Source organism: Balaenoptera borealis (genome assembly GCF_965194805.1).
Source record: "Balaenoptera borealis genome assembly, chromosome: 12".
NCBI classification, from domain to species: domain Eukaryota; kingdom Metazoa; phylum Chordata; class Mammalia; order Artiodactyla; family Balaenopteridae; genus Balaenoptera; species Balaenoptera borealis.
Genome location: NC_138869.1, coordinates 96497280 through 96509702, shown reverse-complemented (window position 1 = coordinate 96509702; position 12423 = coordinate 96497280). Strand labels below are relative to the sequence as shown.

At 43.2% G+C, this 12423-nt stretch overlaps 1 protein-coding gene across 3 annotated transcripts in view; it reads right to left on the bottom strand.

Moving 5' to 3' along the window:
* ATXN1 (ataxin 1) overlaps positions 1-12423 on the bottom strand; it is a 432099-nt gene that overhangs the window by 412092 nt on the left and 7584 nt on the right. For all 3 annotated transcript variants that reach the window (XM_082345422.1, XM_082345423.1, XM_082345424.1), the window contains exon 3: positions 10463-10577. The gene's annotated coding sequence lies outside the window, so the exon portion shown is untranslated. The remainder of the gene's footprint in view (positions 1-10462; positions 10578-12423) is intronic.

The following is a 12423-nucleotide window of genomic DNA, read 5'->3' as shown; positions in this document are numbered from 1 at the left end:
TCATTGCAAAGAAAGACAGTTTTAGACATTTTTTTCCTGTGTTGAAGCTCAATGATGATAGTGTTTGGTGTGGTTATAAGTGTAGTACTATAAAATTTAAATATCACTGAGCAAATCCAGCAATCTATTCCATATAGCTTTTGTTCCAGAAAATTCATCACTAGGCGTTTCTTTCTCCTGAGCAGAGAGCCCTCTTATAAATTTTGGCCACACCTTTATCACCCATTCTTTGATGCACAAAGGTATTCAACAGATGCCACAGCTTTTTCCACCACTGTGGTCCACTAGGCCCCAGGGCTGGCTCCAATCCTGTAAGTCATCGTCTATATAAAGAGATGAAATTGCATCCAATCTGCATCATACAAACCCACATTGTAGGGGAAATGCTTACATTTATTGCAGCCCTACTGGATGCCAAATGCCAAGAATGGTTGGGGGTGGGGGTGGGGGAAACAGTCCTTGCTGTCCCTGCTGTCACTGAGCTGGGGAAAGAGGTACAAAATGTTACAACCCCCCCCCCCACCGCCGAGAAGAACAGCAGGGGGCTCTGGGAATCCCCGACAGGCAGCACATGACTAGTTCCTCGGCTGCCTGAGCAAAGGACTCTAAACCAAGATTCTAAGGATGCGGCAAAGTTAGCCACACAGATAGAGGTGGGTAGTTGGATGTCAAGGAAGGGGAAACAGCACGACCAAAAGCTGGAACATAATAAGAAAGGACAGGGCACTTCGAAGGAGGAAATGCTAAATGACTGAAGCAAAGAAGGGGCAACAGATGAGTGACAGTGCCGGGGAGATAAGCAAGGGACCCCAAAGCTGCTGGGCCAGGTTAAGGATTCAGAACTTCAATGAAAAACCAAGGAGGTGAAACAGAGATGCAGACAGATGTCTAAGAGTAAGAAATGTTCATTTTGGCCTCAGAGAGGAAAACGGGTTGGACCAGAACAAGTGCCCATTGAGAAAGGCCACTGAGGAGGGACAGCACACCCTAAATCACTGCAACCCAGCGGGGCCACTGGTCCCAGTTCAGGCCTGGAGACCAGACTCCCCCAGAGCTCCATACCCGGGAAAGTGCTCCCGCCCTCCTGCCCGCAGAGCTCTCTCCAGGGAAGAGCTACAATAGCAAGGGAAGCCGGGCAGCAGTGGGCCCCTCAGTCTAACCTGCACGAAAATCAAACCCGCGAAGCTCACTCCTCAGCAGGTGGCCTGTCGGACTAAGTGAGCGGAAGGTGTGAAGAGCCCAACCCAGGATCCTCGAAGAAGGGTTCAACCTCGCCAAGCCTGGAACTGCTGACTGATCTCTCCAGGCCCACGTGAGGGAGGCTGCCAGGCCCCCAGGACGGCCCCCACGGCAGGGCTCCCCGAGAGAAACGGGGTCAGCAACACAGGGCGGAGAGCCCCAAAGGTGGGCAGAGGAGACGAGACATCTAGGAGACTGGCCCAGGATGGATCAAGGTCCAGGAGTGCGGAGCAGGTGGGAAGGAGCGTAGAAAGGGGCCCTCGGGCAGTAGAAAAGCACTAGGGTTTCAACAGGGAGCGGTGAGCAGTTGAGAATGAGAAGTATTCCAGCCAAGCCGAGCCGCTGGCCGGCCGGGTGCAGAATGTGAGCTGCAGTCATCTCCCTTCTTCCTTCCAGGCTGGCCCTGGGTATGATCACAGAAGAAAAGAGACATCATCGAAAATCTTGGACTTGCATACAACAAAAAGTCAGAGAATCCAAATAAAAAACAATCGGACTGGGGAAACAGCTGCAGTACATATGACTTTAAGAAAGATCAATTTCTAGAGCACACAAAGAGCTCATAGGCACAGATGAGAAATTATCAAGACTCCCGCTTGCTAATTGTATAAAAGAAAATCAGTAAGTAAACACAGATGGAAATGTTCTGCGACTGAGAGGGATCAAAGGAATGCAAATTTTAAAACCAAGAAGCCTATTAAATTAGCCAAAAAAGAGTAAGTCCCGCAATTAATCAGGTTGAAGCAAGACATAGTCATATATCATCAGTAACAATGTAAATGTTGTCTTTTAGAAAGCAGTTCAGAGCAAGGCCCCTCCATCTAGGAATAAGCCTTCTGATGTGATTGTATCCTAAGAAAATACTTAAGTGTACAAAGGTAATCACTGCAGTTTTATAATAGTAAACAATTAGAACCAACTCCAATGTCCACAAATAATACAAAACCTAAATTAAGAGAAAACAACTTGATGGTATATTATATAATCCTTGCAAAGGATAACTGTACAGTCTAGGTTGCAAATCAGAATGTTTATGCTAAATGGAAAAAGCAAAAGTGAAAATATATGTTAAATTGTCAAGAACTAAAACACAACACCTAATAGTAACTTATGGACTGGGATGGTGGAATCAAAGGGAACTTTTGCTTTCATTGGTTTTCTCTTATTGTAGTAAAGAATAGACAAAAGATGTTTAAAATGTAATATTTCTATCCATTGCACAGCAACTAACACCCTCTTCTGTGGAGCAGGTCGACCTTCAGTAGAACATCACACCCAGAACAGGGAAGGCGGTCCAGGCTCTCCCAAGTTTCAATGGTCCGTCTGGAATTCAAACCTGCCCACAAAGGGCTGTGAAGGGCTCCTCCTACCCTGAGTACCCCCAAAGATACAACTCTTTCCTTAGTTCTTGTTTTTTTTTTCCAGCCCTTAAATTCTATACTTTCCTCTCCTTTCTTTTCTTTAAATTATGTACTGAGATCCTACCACAGGCAATATACAGTGAATGCTCATTTGATCCTTCCAGCAATCCTGTAAGATAGACCTTGTCACCATCCCCATTTTACAGATGAGAAAACTGAGGATCACAGATTTAAGAAATGTGGCCTGGGACACACAACTAAGGAGCCAGGGCCAGAATTCAAACCTTAACCTCCCTGTCTTCAAAGCCCTCACTTTTAACACCCCTATTGCCTCCTCCCTTCCTCTCTGCCTATGAAACAAACAAAACAACAAAACGAAACACGCTTAAACATCACCTCTTCTATTTGCACTGGCTGCCGAAAAACAGTACTCAATGAGTCAAGAGACATCAGTATGAACGGTTTACAGAACGGTTTACAAATGAACCAAAAGGACAAAGTAATGCTATGCACACCAACTGGGAAAGTTGATGCGGAAGAAAAAAGGAATTACCTCGAGCCTCAAATCTGCACCTGCAGGTAAAACCAAACGACATCCAAAGAATTTCTACTTGTAAATTAAAAGCAGAATGTGACCCTCGATGCTACTGCAAAGAGCAGAGCTTCTGCACTCTCCTTACAAAAAATTATTCCATAATTAGCAGAAAGATTCCTTCCAGTGATAACACAGCCACTCCAGAAATGGATGTTGTTTGGGGCATGGTAGCAAGAAGAGGAAAAAGGAGCTGAGGAAGCGGTAAGGTACGGAACTAATAGAGATGGGGTGATAAATGATTTTAGGCACCCCTGATGACTTACTTTATAAATAATGACACAATAATAGCTGAAAATGTAAATTCTAATTAAATACAAAACCGAACCAAGTCAAACAACAGCAAATGATGTTTGACAGAGCAAAGGTCTCTGGGGGAGGGTGGGGGGAACCGAGAGGAAGAATTACAATAAAATCTATTCACGGAACTGTGCCGTGTTAGAGATAGAAGAGGCCTGAGTGATCACTTCTTTCACCCGCTTTCTTTCCTGTAAATGGAGAAACTGAGGCCCAGCAAGGTAGAGCGGGTGGTCCACCTCACCTTGCAGCAAGGCAGTTAAAAGAAACTCGGTCTCCCCAAAACCCGCCCAACAGCTTTCTACCACACCCCACTCACGCTGTGGTGTCCTGGAAAGCTACTCCATTTGAAATCTTATTTTGAAAAAAAGGATTAAACATTCTATGAATATTAAATTCCTTTTTAATAATTTTCGAATGCACAGGGGCACACTGAAAAAAAGAAGCCTGGATTTGATTTCTTTTGGAAAATTGCACACCGCTCAGCGTTTAACCTCGTATTGAGTGAAATATTAACAGGCCATATAATGGTTTCAGTGTTCCTTCAGTAAAGCTAAACAGAATTCGAAAAACATATCCCCCAGGCCTACAGTGGAGTTTCTGGAGCACACATTAAACTCAACGCTCCGCTCAACAAGCCCGTCACTGTTAAGTAACTCATCAGAAAATAAAGAGGGAATTACCAAAGGGGAATTGCCAAGCAATTAGTTCTCTGAAGCAGATGACATACAACTGCTGCAAGGGAGGAGCTTCCCCGTTAGTCATATGTCAGAGTCAGAGCCTCCTAATCTGTAAATAAAATGCATCACATATGATCACAGCTCGGATGAAGGCTGGGGCTGCCATCCACGTGTGCACAGAGGGTAAATCCCAAATCCTCTTGTTCTGTGTGTCTATAAAGCAAGATTTGCCTCTGAAGACATTTTTTTAAAAAACATCCTTGGTAATTTTCTTTCTTTTATGGAAGTATAATTGACCTACAACACTCTGTTAGATCCAAGGGCACAACAGAGTGATTTGATGGTTCTACACGTTACAAAATGATCATCACTTACATTCTTCAACTGTAAGAAAGAAACTCTTAGTTCTCCCTGGGCAGCCTAAGAGAAAAGTGATCTTTCTTCTCTATCCTTTTGACATGAGTTGGTCAAGACTCATCACTGGTCCAGTGAAGGTGAGAAAATGAGCCTGGGAGGGGCAGGGACCAGAGGTGAAGGGACAGGAGGGGCAGAGGTGGGGGGGGGGGAGGAGGGGAGGGGATACAAGCTCTGAGCTTCCCGATGGCCTCCCTGACTTAAGTGTGACCTCCTTTCACCCCATGTTTTGTTCTTTGAGTTGGATTGGGTGCCACCCACCATCTATCAAACTGCAGAGAGAAATAGTTCCTATCTGCCAAACCTTGCAAACTGAGCACTGACCCAGTAAAACGCTTTCAAGAGTCAAAAGTTCATCACCTCGCTTTCAAGAGTCAAAAGTTCATCACTGGACACCAAACATTTGGAGCCCAACTTAAGCCAATCCCCTGAAACACAGATAAGCATATGCCATGGTCATCATTTTCTTCAATTAATAATTATTGAAAGTACGTAGGAATCTCAGGGAGGAGGACAAAGAGTGAAAGAAAGGGAAACAACACAGCAAAGACAGCCTGTATGTGACCCTGAACAGACAGGCGCGCCTGGAAAAGGAGGGCTCATCGTCCATGAACCTTCTCTGATCCTGACCTCTGAGAGCCGGCCGCACCTCTGCTGTGGGTCCTTAAATACTACTCCTGGGCACACCTTGCCTTACAGAAGGAGCTGAGGGCTTGAGAGACAATGCATGGCAGCAGTTAAGAATACAGATTGAAAAAAAAAAAAAAAAAAAAGAATACAGACTGGGGGATTCCCTGATGGCACAGTGGTTAAGAATCCGCATGTCAATGCAGGGGACACGGGTTCGAGCCTTGGTCCGGGAAGATCCCACATGCCGCAGAGTAACTAAGCCTGCGAGCCACAACTACTGAAGCCGGTGCACCTACAGCCCGTGCTCCGCAACAAGAGAAGCCATCACAATGAGAAGCCCACGCACCGCAACGAAGAGTAGCCCCCGCTCGCCGCAACTAGAGAAAGCCCACGTGCAGCAATGAAGAGCCAACGCAGCCAAAAATAAATAAATAAAATTTTTTAAAAGGCGGGGGGCTTCCCTGGTGGCGCAGTGGTTAAGAATCCGCCTGCCAATGCCAGGAACACGGCTTTGAGCCCTGGTCCAGTAAGATTCCACGTGCCACGGAGCAACTAAGCCCGTGTGCCACAACTACTGAAGCCCGCGTGCCACAACTACTGAGCCCACGTGCCACAACTACCGAAGCCTGCACGCCTAGAGCCCATGCTCCACAACAAGAGAAGCCACCGCGATGAGAAGCCCGCACACCACAACGAAGAGTAGCCCCCGCTCGCCACAACTAGAGAAAGCCCGCGCACAGCAACGAAGACCCAACGCAGCCAAAAATAAAAAATAAATAAATTAAATAAATTAAAAAAAAAAAAAAAAGAATACAGGCTGGGGTCCCAGCATGACTCTACCACTTAACAGCTGAGCAGTCTTGGGCAAGTGATTTAACCTCTCTGTGCTTCAGTTTCCTCACCTGTGAAATGCAGATAATAGCAGTGCCTACCCCAAAGGATTGCAGTGAGGATTAAAAGAGTTAATACACAGAAAGTGTGGACTATTGATCATCTGATCATCTCCATATTTCCTTTAGGGTCTTGTTGGCATAATGCCTCTCACATATTATATGCTCACTGAATCTTTGCAGACAGCATGGTCTGCCCCCTGGAGTTGTTGAGTTGTTTTCTCCATTCCTGTCACTCCTGTCCTAACCTTCTTGTCTTTTATGAAAGGTAGGTAAGTCACAGCCTCATTCTGGGCCATTTAGGGGACTACAGACAGCCCATCAAAATAACTCAGGTTAAAAAAAAATCTTAAATAATCCTCAAATATTCCTTCATTATATTAAGACTGACTCCCCAATAATGGCAATATAACCAGATAATGTCCAGCTTTCTCCTTCGCTTTGAGCTATGCAGTCTTTCTCCCCAGAGCCAGGGCTCACTAACTCTACATTTTCTATAAAGTATAAATGAAAAGCCAAATTGTCCAGAAAGCTGTGACTAGTAGCTGGAAATATATATATATGTATATATACACACACACATATACACACAAACACACACACACTCAAATAACATTTAGGAGTCCACACTAAAGTTATGAAACACGCCCATATTAATGTGATTTATCAAAGTACAATAAATGAATTGCCACAAATGAACAATTGCTCCAGAGTCAAGTAGGTGGCACAATGTGATTTACGCATATCACATGAGATAAATAAATCCACGGTGGAAAAGATCAAAGGCAAAGCTGGAATCGTTGTCAGTGTGTCCAGGGCTTCACTGAAAATCTTCTTAATAAAACTGTTTAGAGGAAAATAGAGGGATCATTTGTTTAAATGAAAAGAGATACTGCATGCGCTGAATTTCAAAAGCAGCATTCATTTTCATACACACACGTTAGATCTGGCTAAAATTAGCTCAAGTTTTTATTTTTTTAAAGGTCTTAAAGAATAAAGGTTTCAATAAGATTTCATTGAGCTAAAGCTCAGCCCTGAGTTTCCAAGGTGCCTGAGTGTCTAGGGAAGACGCCCCCCCCCCCATTACCCACCCTGTGCATCATCCCAATTTCTCCATCCTCCCTCCCTTCACCCCAGGTCTTAAACAGGAAACATACAAAGGCTGTGCCACAGCAATGCTCCATTTCTGCTGCCTCCACTGTCTCTTACTTCCCTCTACATATTCCACTCTGGCTGACGTCATCACTGAAATATACTCATCCCGCCTGCCTGTCAAACTTCCTGCCAGGCACAAGAACCCAAAGCCCAATCTCGAGGATCACTTTCATGCCAACGGCTCCTCCAAATTTATCTCCAGACCAGATCTCTCAGTAATCTTATTCCCACACTCTACTGTCTGCCGGACCCCAGCAACTCAGATGTCCACCAGCACCTGGGCTTCTGCCACGATGACCTCATCAATTACATACCATGCACTTGCTTGTTATGGCCCTGGCACTGAAACAGTCATCCTCACACTCTATCCATCTCTTCCCACAGAAATGCTAACCAGTCTTCAGAGTTCAACTCAAATTGTCCCTCCTCCTCCAGGTCTTTCCCCATCATCCTACTCAGCATCATTCTGAATTCCTTCTGTGTTAGAACCTGCCCCAGTAAGTACAACCCACCCCATTCTGCCTTGCATTAGTTATTTCAGAGCATTTCTTCTTCCCCCTACTTGACCACGAAGAATATAACCTCCTCCTAGTAGCTCTTACTCACTCTGTGCAGTAGTAAAAAAAAAAAAAAATACACAGTGAATAAATGAATGAATCATTTCTTTACATAGACCGTGCCTGTAAATGAGGTAGGTCATAAACTGCTATAGCTGTATTGTATTAATAAAATAGCTAGAACCAGAAATAACTGTAATCTAGGTTTTATTTTTCTTAAAAAAGAAAAAACCTTAATGAGTATACCAGAGTACAACATGAATGATACTGTTTCCTTGCTTACATTTAGCCATCAATTGTGAGGACTGTAATGAGGCCATTATTTATGCAAAACATTTAGCTAATGCTTATAAGCTTCCTTTAAATGCGATCCTAGGAAATGTCAGCTGCTTAAAACTCAAGGTGACTCTGCACTGCTTTGTCAGTAATATGAGTATTCCTATGACACTTAATATACTGTACTATGTACTATAAAAACCTGGATCTCTTCTCAATAAGCTACACATACTGACCAAGAGATAGGACTGTTTGCTGCCCGTTTTTTTCACAATAAATTCTTGAGACATTCCTGTTTTAACACATGATTCTCTTTAAACACCACAGGTTAAAAAAAATTGCATATGTGTTAACCACATATGCAATTAAGCCACTTCCCCCAAAACTTCAAGGTGAGGATTTTCTGCCTAAAATGGATAATACCCCTAACAGAGAAATTAGCAATAAGACATCGCACCCCTTTCAACGGAGCTGACACTTGTAGGCCTTATGAGACTTAACTCTGCACAGAATTCTAGAGTTGTTCTATCTCCTTTGAAAGACGCTTTCCCCAACCCACAGCCCATAAAATGTAAAGTACTCAGTTCCATATTTCACAAGGATAGAATGTGTATGATAACTTCCTCTCTCCCCTGCCTTGCCCCCCAGTAGGACTTTACTGACCCCCCTTTCTGAGGCACAGTACTTCCGGCATTCAGGTATGTGTGTGTTTTTACTCAGACCACAAGTGACGTCACTTATGCCTGCAACTCAGCAGTTCATCCTACAGTATAAAAACAATACATAGGCAACCTGCATCAGGAATCAAGGTAGACTAACACAAAGTTCAGAAAAATAAATAAAAGGCCCGTTGGCTTTGCAGGGCTGCAAATATCTACAATGTTGGTCCAAAGACCAAGGTACAGGGATATTTACTTATTCCGAGTCATGTATAGTTGAGAAGCAACCATAACCAAATAAGAACATTACAATCACCCTGTCAAGACAAGTCACAGGTTCACAGTGACAGCACAGGTTCATGGATCATAAACCATATACCAGGTACTATTCTGCCCAGTGTACAAATATTACGGCATTCCATCCTCACAGCAGCCCTAGAGAAACGTCTAACATTATCTCCATCTTACACAGAAGAAACTGAGGAATAGGAAGGTTACAGGGCTGCCCAAGTTCACAGTGGCAGCTCTAGATTTTAAATTCAGACAGGCTGGTTCCAGAGCCCTGCGCTCTTATCTCAAATACCATGGAATTTATATGGAAGTTAAAAACTGGATCTTAGAAGCCCGGGGTTGGTGGGGGGCGGTTCTTTATTTAAAGAAATCTACTGAATCAGTTTCAAAATGAACATTTTGATAAAGCAAGTATTCACCTCTTAAACATCAGCTGAAAATCCAGAGTTTTGTATGTGAGGTTTGGTAAAAGTGGACTGTGCATCTCACCAAGGAAGGAAATCCAACATGACTCAGGAAGAGCTGCCCAGAGACCACCTGATCCAGCCTTTGCCAAAGCTGTGGAACATCAGTATGACTCCAAGAGACCATTAAGGTTCATTTTGATTCAGTAGATCTAGGGTGGAGCCCCTATTCTATTTTTTTTAACCTGTCCCGGTGATTCTGGTGCCCAGCCAGGCTCGGGAACCTCTGAACTAGTCTATTTCCACAGCTTGGAGCAGGACTACTCCCAAGGCAAACAGAGAGAAGGGATCTATTTCACAATCTCCTCCGGTTGCGAATACCAGTGTTCCCAAGCCCTTATTGCCCCAACTTCTAACTAACTTCCATGGTCTCCTGATTTCATGTAGGCACTCTCCTCTTGTCTTCCCTTTAACAGAGAACCATGAGTCATCAATCCTGCATCCACCCTGGGTCTGCATGACTCTCCAGATGAGAAAAATTTACTGTACAGAAATCAGGAAGTTGTAAAATCCAAACAGACACAGAGAAATTCGAGATCCAACAAATATGGGTTGCTACCGAACAAACGACCCCGTCTCCCTACACAAGGGTCATACCACCACAATAACCTAAAACGTGACTTAAGACAACCATTTGGTAGCAAAACATTCTCACCAGCTTGAAGAACAGGTGACAATTAAAATGAGCAGGTTCCAGCCCAACACACACGATAATCGACCATCCACAAAGTCAGAGGTAGACTACTTCATAAACCAAATAAATCAAAAAGAGAAATACTCTAATCCGAGCTTTAAAGAAACCTCTCTTGGCGATTTCTCAATTTCCCACACAATACAGTTTGCAAAGAACAATTATCTTGAACAGTCTACAAAGTGCTAAAGTACGGCTAGTAGGCGATTTTCCCAGGTCAGACTTTATCCTCAGATGGAAACTAGAGAGCATCGCAAAACTCTCACCTGATGGGTGACGCACTCTCCTGCAGTGGCTGTGGAGGACGAGCCTGCTGTCCGAAGATGACAGACAAATCTGCAGCTTGAATGGACCACCCTGGTGATCTGCTGCACGATCCTCCTGCAATGGTCCAGGGGGTGCAGAAGAGGAAATCCAAAATGAGAAACAGAACGAACGGCTTTAAAACATAATTCCACCTGAAAGTGCCCATGCACTGAAATCTAAACTTTAAGAACATCAAATTTTGCATTGTTTTATGAGAATTACACAGCTACCACCAGCCAGCTCAAAAGGCAGGTCTGGTTTTATTCAACAGGGCTCAGAGGGAGGCCAACACACAGAAAGGTCATCCCTTCAATCAAATTAAGAGCTTGGTCTCCCCATTTGAGACAGCTACTGTCATTCTTTTCTCTAATGATTCTAGCCAATTTCCTCATAAACACATGCTGGTAATCACAGGACTATCAGGTGAAAATGGGCATGGACTGAATAGTAATTGAGCCAGAGTCTAACTTTCACGAGGCATATCTTACTATCAACATGCAACTTTGAGGCACAATCATGAAACAGAGCAGTTATTAGCATACCAGTCTAATGGGATAGAAGAAAGAATCAAATGCAGAAAAAAAAAATTTTAAGTATGCATATACTCACTAGACTTTCTTTTCCACTAAACTTTAAATGATTTAATTACTGAATGTATGTCTACTTGATTTTTATTCTGCCACAATATCTTGAGCATGTTTAAGTAAAAATTACCCACTGTATGATGAATGAGTGAATGTGTGAATGGATGAATGAAAGAGAGAATGAATGAATCTTCCATATACCTTTCCACCAGGGAGACTGGTGCTTGTAGTAGGTTTTGTGAGGTAAAGACCTATGCATAGAAATGGAAGAAGTTGAGGGCTCGATCTGCTAACATAGTTTCCAGCACTATCTATTTAAATCATGTTTTTAAATACTGGTAGTTCCCAACTCTCCACATTAAATAAAATCAGTAGCACAGTTATTATAAACTAATCCCCAAACTAGTCATTGCTGGACTGATTTTTTTCAGCCTTTGATTCCTGGAGCTGATCTGCATATTTGTTTAGGCTGGTTTTAAATTTAGTTTGGGTTTCCTAAGCCCACGCCAGGTAACAGTAGGAAGGAGAAGGCCCAGGATTATATTGGGTGTCAGAAAAAAAACTATTCTGGAGCTATGAATATGATCTCCAATGTGAATAATCTGTAAACAGGTAAGTGAGCCAATTATCCTTGGGTACATGGCAACACATCTCATGATTATTTTCATCCATACACACTCACTATTTTTAAGAGCACAGCCCAGCTGGAAAGGAAAATAATTTCGATTGCTTTCCAACACTTTGCGAAGTAATGAATAATAGCCAAAGTATTCTTACTTCTAGCTAATCCATTCACCAAGTATTTATTTAAGCATCTATTGCATGCCTGGGACTGATATGCAGAAGAAGGAAGTTTTCTAGGCCTTGGTTTCCCCACATGTAATCAGTAAGTGTAGACAGAGAAAGAAGCAAGCTGTTCTAGACTGTAACGTCTCTGAAGTCCTTGGAAGACACTGTCCTTCACTAAGAAGCTTGCTGAGTTACAAATATAAATAGTGGCCAAGTTAAATAGAAGCTCACAATATTCTATTTATTCTTACACAGTACTTGTTTTAAGGGCCCGGGAGGGGGTAGTAATCTTGATTTTATCTAGTAACATTTCAAATGAAGCATCAAAATACTTGATCATCATTTTCAAACAAGGTGCAGGTACCGGGGATTTGCAAAGTGCTTGCTTTATGAGCTAACAGTTGAGAGTGTTGCCTTGTGTATTGATGTATGTGCACACCATCCTATTTACCTATCACCTGGCAGATAAGCTTTTATAGAGTCCAAATTACAGTCTCCTTCTATTCTGCTGAAGTGCAGAGAACAGTCAAACATGATGCAAATGCTGT